Genomic DNA, 6,921 nt, shown 5'->3' with positions numbered 1-6,921 from the left:
ATTTGAACAGTATTATACTGTAATATGTACAGTAAGATACTGTAAAATGTGTATACAGTATTTTACTGTAAACCGCAAAGGATTATGGGAAAATATACGGTCACTACTGTATTTCCTCACTACTGTAAATCAATTTACTACCTACTGTATACTGTAAATCAATTTACAGTAGTGAACTTGCCCGCGAAAAACTGACCAATGGCAAGGGATTTGACTGTTGACGAAAGGTTAGTATATTATTTCTGTTTTATGCAAAACTGCCATATTTTAAGATGTTTTCACTTGTTAACAGCAAACTAACATTATTCATCGTGTCATTTTTCATGTCGGGAGTTGGAGCCTTTTTTTCTGACTGACGGCCGGAATGCCGCCAAAAGGCTGATAACATCGACTGGTGAGTAAGTTAAGGTCACCTATATTAGTCTAAATAAACCTTAGTTAAACCGAGAAACACGTTTGTATGTTCTGCTGCCCTTTAATGCAAGTTAGCTCCTCTGGCGAGTCGTTATTTAACCTTATCAGCGAATTAACGTGAAATACTGTGGTAAAGTGCGTTAGGCAAGCCACTGTTTCAGTGGAGATTTTAAACGCAAGTAAGGTAATTCTCTTCAAATGCTATTTAAGTCAGAAAGTGTGTACCAATGTCGTATGTAACTTTAGAGACGGTCCCTAAATTCAGTGACAGACGTAACGTTAACATAAAGCAGCGAGCTAACAACCTACTGAGAAAAACTGAGTTAAGAAACACCACTGTTAAGAACATCTTTTGTATTTTATTTTCAAGTTTGTGGTCATGTCGTCTGCATCGGAGGTGTATTTGAGTCTTGTGATTGCCATCGTAGCGGTGCTAACAACAGGTGAGCTTTCATAAGCTTAAAGGTGCAGTAGGAGATCTTGGGAGGTATATTATGTCACTTCTCTAGTAAGTTTCGTCTGTGTGAAGACGGTGCGCAGTGCAAATCCGTGAATGAATGTTCCGAAGTGAAGTAAACTTCAACGGATTTCCGCTGCTTCCCTTGCGCGAGGACTGGAATTGGAAACCGCTGGGCGTCATGTGTCATTCACCGGTGAGAAAACTTTATAGTACAGTTAGTAAAAGTACTACAAAACCATGAAGGAAGATCGGCTTGTTAATGTGCGTGAACGCGCTGATGACGTATCCTGTCTGTACGAACAGGGTGCGCAGAAGTATGCAAATACATATGTTGACAGGCAGGTAGGAAAGCCAATTAAAACGCTCGGACCGAGCGTTTTGACTGGACGAACATTTCTTGGTCCTACGCCTTCCACAGAATATATAAATACAGATAAATACATTTAGACCACTTAACTTAATGATTGCTATCGTGATGTGAAGAGACTTTCAACCAGCATAACAAAAAATGTTTCTGAAGACAATCACCTATTGCACCTTTAACTAACGTTAATGTTACTAAATTAGCCTCTAGCTGCTGTTCTCCACTAATTCACAGAACAGGTTGACTTTTTAAAGAGAGGAACATGCTAGCACATGTTGAATAAACATGAGCACTGCATGTTTCATCTAGCTGCTGTTCTCCACTAATTCACAGAACAGGTTGACTTTTTAAAGAGAGGAACATGCTAGCACATGTTGAATAAACATGAGCACTGCACGTTTCAAAATCGAAACCCGGTGCGGGTGTTTTTATATCACTGTATTTCTGAAGGAAACTCATTTTCATTTCTTCTTGCTTGTAATGTCTGATAATGCAGTGTTTGTGAGTGGAGCTCTGCTTTGTGTACAGCGTTACCGGGGAAACCTCGATCTCTACCACTCCAACAGCGCCTCCTGCTGGCAGAGAATGAGTCTGCATATATATGCCACCACAAATAGAATGCAAGTTTGTGGGAAACATTGTAATATTATTTATGCAATTTGTAAGTGCAAATTATAATTAATTATATTTGTCTCTTTAAAAATAAAAAATTAAGCCACTAAGCCAATGTAATTTTTCAGCATAGCCCATTTTATTTGAAGTGTATCCCGTGTATTCTGATACATGCATTAATGTTTCTGGGCTAAGCCCCGGATATCCACTCACTGTAGAACTGCCCCTAGAATCAAACCCATTATTTCAGCACTTTGCGCTACTGACTGAGAATGCATTGTAAAAAATGGAGCTTTAATAATTTGAATATGATGGATTATCAGCTAATTATGTACCTTCCTTGAAGGTGCGTTCAGATGAAGTATATAACATTTTATTAACGTCAAAGTGCATACAGCACCAACAAGTTTGACAGTCGAGGCAAATTCTGTAAACACTGCTTTGAAAAATAATGTTTTTTTTCTTGTGCTTGCAGGTTCATTCAGACAGTCAACATTTGTGGCACCAAACGCATTGAAAGTCACAGATCAGCTGGAATTTTGGAAAGAGGGAGCAGCCTGAATCCCATCCTGCTGTTTATCATCGGAGAGCTTGTCTACTTTGACTGTCAAAATGACTGAAATTTAACACAACGCCACAAACTAATTTTTACTGTATTTTATTTACACTACCAGTCAAAAGTTATTGAACAGTAAGATTTTTAATGTTTCTTAAAGAAGTCTCTTCTGTATTATTATGTTGAAAACAGCTGAGTAGAATTTTTTTCAGGTTTCTTTGATAAATAGAAAGTTCAGAAGAACAGCATTTATCTGAAATTGAAATATTTTGTAACATTCTAAATGTCTTTATCATCAATTTATAGCATTTAAAGCATTTTTCCCAAAGAAAAAAATTATACTGACTCCAAACTTTTGAATGGTATTGTGTATAATGTTACAAATGCTTTTCATTTCAGATAAATGCTGATGTTTGGATCTTTCTATTCATCAAAGAATCCTGAAAGAAATGTACTCAACTGTTTTAAATATTGATAATAATATTAAAAAATGTTTATCAGCATATTAGAATGATTTCTGAAGGATTATGTGACACTGAAGACTGGAGTGATTAAGCTGAAAATTTTGCTTTGATCACAGGAATAAATTACATTTGAACATATATTCAAATAGAAACTCGTTATTTTAAGTAGTAAAATATCACAATATTACTGCTTTTGCTGTATTTCGGATTAAATAAATGCAGGCTTGGTGAGCAGAAGAGACTTTAAAAACATGAAAAATCTTACTGTTCAAAAACTTTTGACTTGTAGTGTACTTGCCAATTTTTGCTTTTCAGTATGTGTATGTTTTTCCATGATACAAAGTCCCCGGGGGACTGTGGTGATGCCCTTTTTTTTAAGCTAGTGCATCTGAGAGGTCAAGATTTGTAATTTGTACTTTTAAAAAGAAAATGTTCAACAATCAAAAATAATATTATCAGAACTAAAGCTCATGAGTTATTGTGATTTTTGGGGGGGGCTGGGATGGTAAAAATCATGGTTTACAGTGCAGTACCACAATTGGATTGTTTTTTACAGGTAAAAAATGTTTAAACTAAATTAAAATAAACTCTACAGTACTGATACTGTAAATGAAAATACGGTAATACTGTAAATAAAACACAGTAAAGACATTATTGTACTGTAAATGCAATTACAGTAATAATACTGTACACATTTTTACAGAAACTTACTGGCATCCAGCTGCCAGTAAGTTACTGTAAAATTTACAGCAACCTATTTACAGTGCATCTTTTTGATAAAGGTAAAACACCAAGCTTCAAGTCCATTTAGAGATAGAGTATTTGGTGTTACCGGAATAGATGTTCTACACTCCTGCCAATACATACACATGACATGCTGCTGTGAGCATCTAAGAAATACTGCTGCTGCACATATAGCATACATGAAATAACCCCGTAGAAGATCTATACAGGTGGAGCTGGGGAAGGTGGAGGACAAGTATTTGAATGTTGAGCAGCAAGCTCATTGGCTGCTGTCTGATGCAACAAAAAAGTGAGTTAGGACCTGTTGTAGGACCACTTGTATTTTCAGTGTGATTAATTGGCCAAAAATGATCAAACACAAAATAAACAAAGTTAAAGATGAATTTGACTGATAACATTTTTGTTTTGTACTTGTTTTTCCAAAAGTTCTACAGATGTGCGATAAGACGTCTATTTTGAAATCCTTTGGCCACAATAATTGTGTAATCAAAATCTGGCATCCTGGCAGCCCTATTTTAATAAACCAGCTGAGGTTACTGAGAGAACTGGTAAACATTAGAAACATTAGAAAAGCTGATCATGTGACAAAGGAAGAAAAACTCTCTCTGCAAGTCAACTACTGTGTCTTTCAGTAACTGTGTCATTTATTCACTTTTGCACTCTTACACACAAACATAGATAAAGAACGATCTAACTAATCCAAGTGCTCTCATCAAGAGAAATCTTCCCTAAAATAACATTCACTGCTACACACTGACACAAACTCAGTAGAGCCAACTATCGTCACACCAGTAATTTAAATGTCTCTAAGTGCAGAAGTTCAGTTTTTCATATCATTTAAAACTAACACAAGCAATATACTCACAGCCCATTTCCCTCTTGACATCTCTTGCTCAGCTCGAGTAGTCATGCCTAGTAACACAACAGATATGTAATATACTTAAAAATAACAAAACAAAAATAAATAGACAAATAGATGCAAAGCTTAACATTGTTTTTATACAATAGTTCCACTCCTCGAATTTGATTGGCCAAGCTGCGTCCCAAGACTCCTGATACAGAGTACAACAACACTGTAATGTTCATTTGCACTGTCTGTAATGGCGCATATGATATCGCTACGTTTGTTACGTGTGTTTTCAGCATTCTAGCCAAATGGCATTAAGTGAAATATTTATTCTGAATTTACATTTAAAAGTGTTTCACATTAAGAAATAAATAACATTTCTGTGAAGATACTGTAATTATGATAGTTTTCTATAAAAAAAGCGTTATAATTATAGGTCACCCCTCTTAATGTATTTTGCCATGCTGAAATGACGTGTCCCGCAATGTTTCACTGAAGTTCAGAGAAAATCCTCAAGATCACTGTCTGCGCTACAGTAGTGTTGTTTGGTGATGCGAAGAGTGAAGCAACAGAACACACTGATTATCATGCTTTACCAGCAAAAACATTGAGAGAATCAGAACCTGTGCGACTGAAGAAACAGAAAAGGACTGAAGCAAGAAGACAGAAAGACTGACAAAGACAAAAAAAAACAAACAAACGCAAACATCAATACGGCATACACAAGATGAAAAGATTTTATGACGGAGAAAACAGTGATAGTAGTGATCCCTAAGTTGCTTCTTTTTTATTATTATGATAGGCACCAACAAGTAGCTTATTTTTTTTGTTGGAAAGGCAAGGGAATGATGGTGAACCACGCCAATAGATGGCAGTGCAACATCTAACCATTAAAGTACAGAAGAACAGCAATGTTAATGCTAGCTAAAGAATTACTGAATGTACCTTTATGTACTACAAAGCGTAAAGCTATTTTTTATTTTGCAAGGAACAAAAAGCTGATGAATGATGAATGATGATGAAAGACTTTGGAAAATTCAATGGGGTGATTTAGCCTTGTTTGTACATGGATCTTCACATTCAGCTGGAGTGATGATATTATTTAACAGATTTGAAGGCTCTGTAATTGTTCATAAAGGGGACACAGAAGGTCACTGGTTAATGATTGTAGTAGAAATTCATGACAAATGTTGTATATTACTCTGTATTTATGGTTATAATAACAAAGTGGCTAATAGAGAAATGTTTGAGAAACTTGGTTATTTGGTTAATGAATGGGAAAAAATATATAATGCAGAAATGTGATAATAGCGGGTGACTTAGGGTGACTCCTAATAGGAGACCTCAAAGAGGTTCACATTCTGCGTATAATGATACTATATTGAATTTTTGTAAAACTGTAAATGTTGTTGATTACTGGAGGGTATCCAACCCAAATAGTATTCAGCATACATGGTTTAACCCCTCAGGAAATGGACAATGTTCGAGATTAGACTATTGGCCTATTTCTTGTGAACTATGTAAAATTGTCTCGGAATGTAAAATTACAGCTGCCCCACTTACAGATCACTGTATGGTTACTCTGTCCTTAGCAGTGTTTAAGAAATATCAAATTTCTCCTAATATTTGGAAGCTTAATAATGACTTGTTAAAGAATGATAATTTTATCAACAGGTGTTGGCTGTCATTGAGGAGACTGAAAAGCTAGATATGTCTAACTTACATAAATGGGAATGGTTTAAATTTAAGCTTAAACAAATAGCAATTGATATAGGCCAATTTTTATCAGTGAGGAGAAAACAGAAACAAAGGGAACTGATTGGGGAAATAAATTCACTGGCACTTAATACTCAAGAATCACCAGAAAATTCTGCAAAATTACAGTCAATGCAATCTCAACTAGATGAGTTGTATTCAGAAAAAGCAGATGGAGCTTATATTCGATCAAGGGCGTGGTGGATTGAAAAAGGAGAAAAAAGTTCATCATATTTTTTCGGCCTTGAAAAACAAAGACAAACAAAGAAAAAAAATTGTAAGCTTAAGATTAATGAAATTATAACAGATGATCAAAAAGTAATTCAAAATGAAATTTTACTTTTCTATACTAAACTTTATAAATCCAATTATAAAAAAGCTGACTGTGATTTTTTATTTGTGATTATAAGAGATAAAGTACATAAACTGAATGTGGAAGACAAATTCTTAATTGATGATGAGTTGACTTTGGAGGAAATGGATGTAGCTTTAAAACAAATGAATAATAGTAAATCACCAGGTATAGATGGTTTAACTAATTAATTTTGAAAACATTTTTGGAAAGATATTCGGAAATTATTGTATAATGCATTTTTAGAATGCATTCAGAAAGGAAGCTTATCACTAGTGTTGCTTTCGTCAACGAAAATTATGACTATTTTCGTTGACCAAAACGAGACGAAACTAAATGTTATAACGTTATTT

General features: G+C 34.9%; 1 long non-coding RNA gene across 1 annotated transcript; it reads left to right on the top strand.

The window, feature by feature from the left end:
- The first annotated feature begins 295 nt into the window (after window positions 1–295).
- On the top strand, window positions 296–2,400 carry LOC107663950 (uncharacterized). The gene is made up of 3 exons (XR_001631406.1): window positions 296–394; window positions 785–857; window positions 2,326–2,400. It is a non-coding gene; the product is annotated as an uncharacterized LOC107663950 (long non-coding RNA).
- The last annotated feature ends 4,521 nt before the right edge of the window (window positions 2,401–6,921 follow it).

The sequence above is a fragment of the Sinocyclocheilus anshuiensis genome, unplaced genomic scaffold, assembly GCF_001515605.1.
Source record: "Sinocyclocheilus anshuiensis isolate Anshui unplaced genomic scaffold, SAMN03320099.WGS_v1.1 scaffold2129, whole genome shotgun sequence".
NCBI classification, from domain to species: Eukaryota; Metazoa; Chordata; class Actinopteri; order Cypriniformes; family Cyprinidae; genus Sinocyclocheilus; species Sinocyclocheilus anshuiensis.
This window is presented reverse-complemented; position numbering and strand designations above follow the sequence as displayed.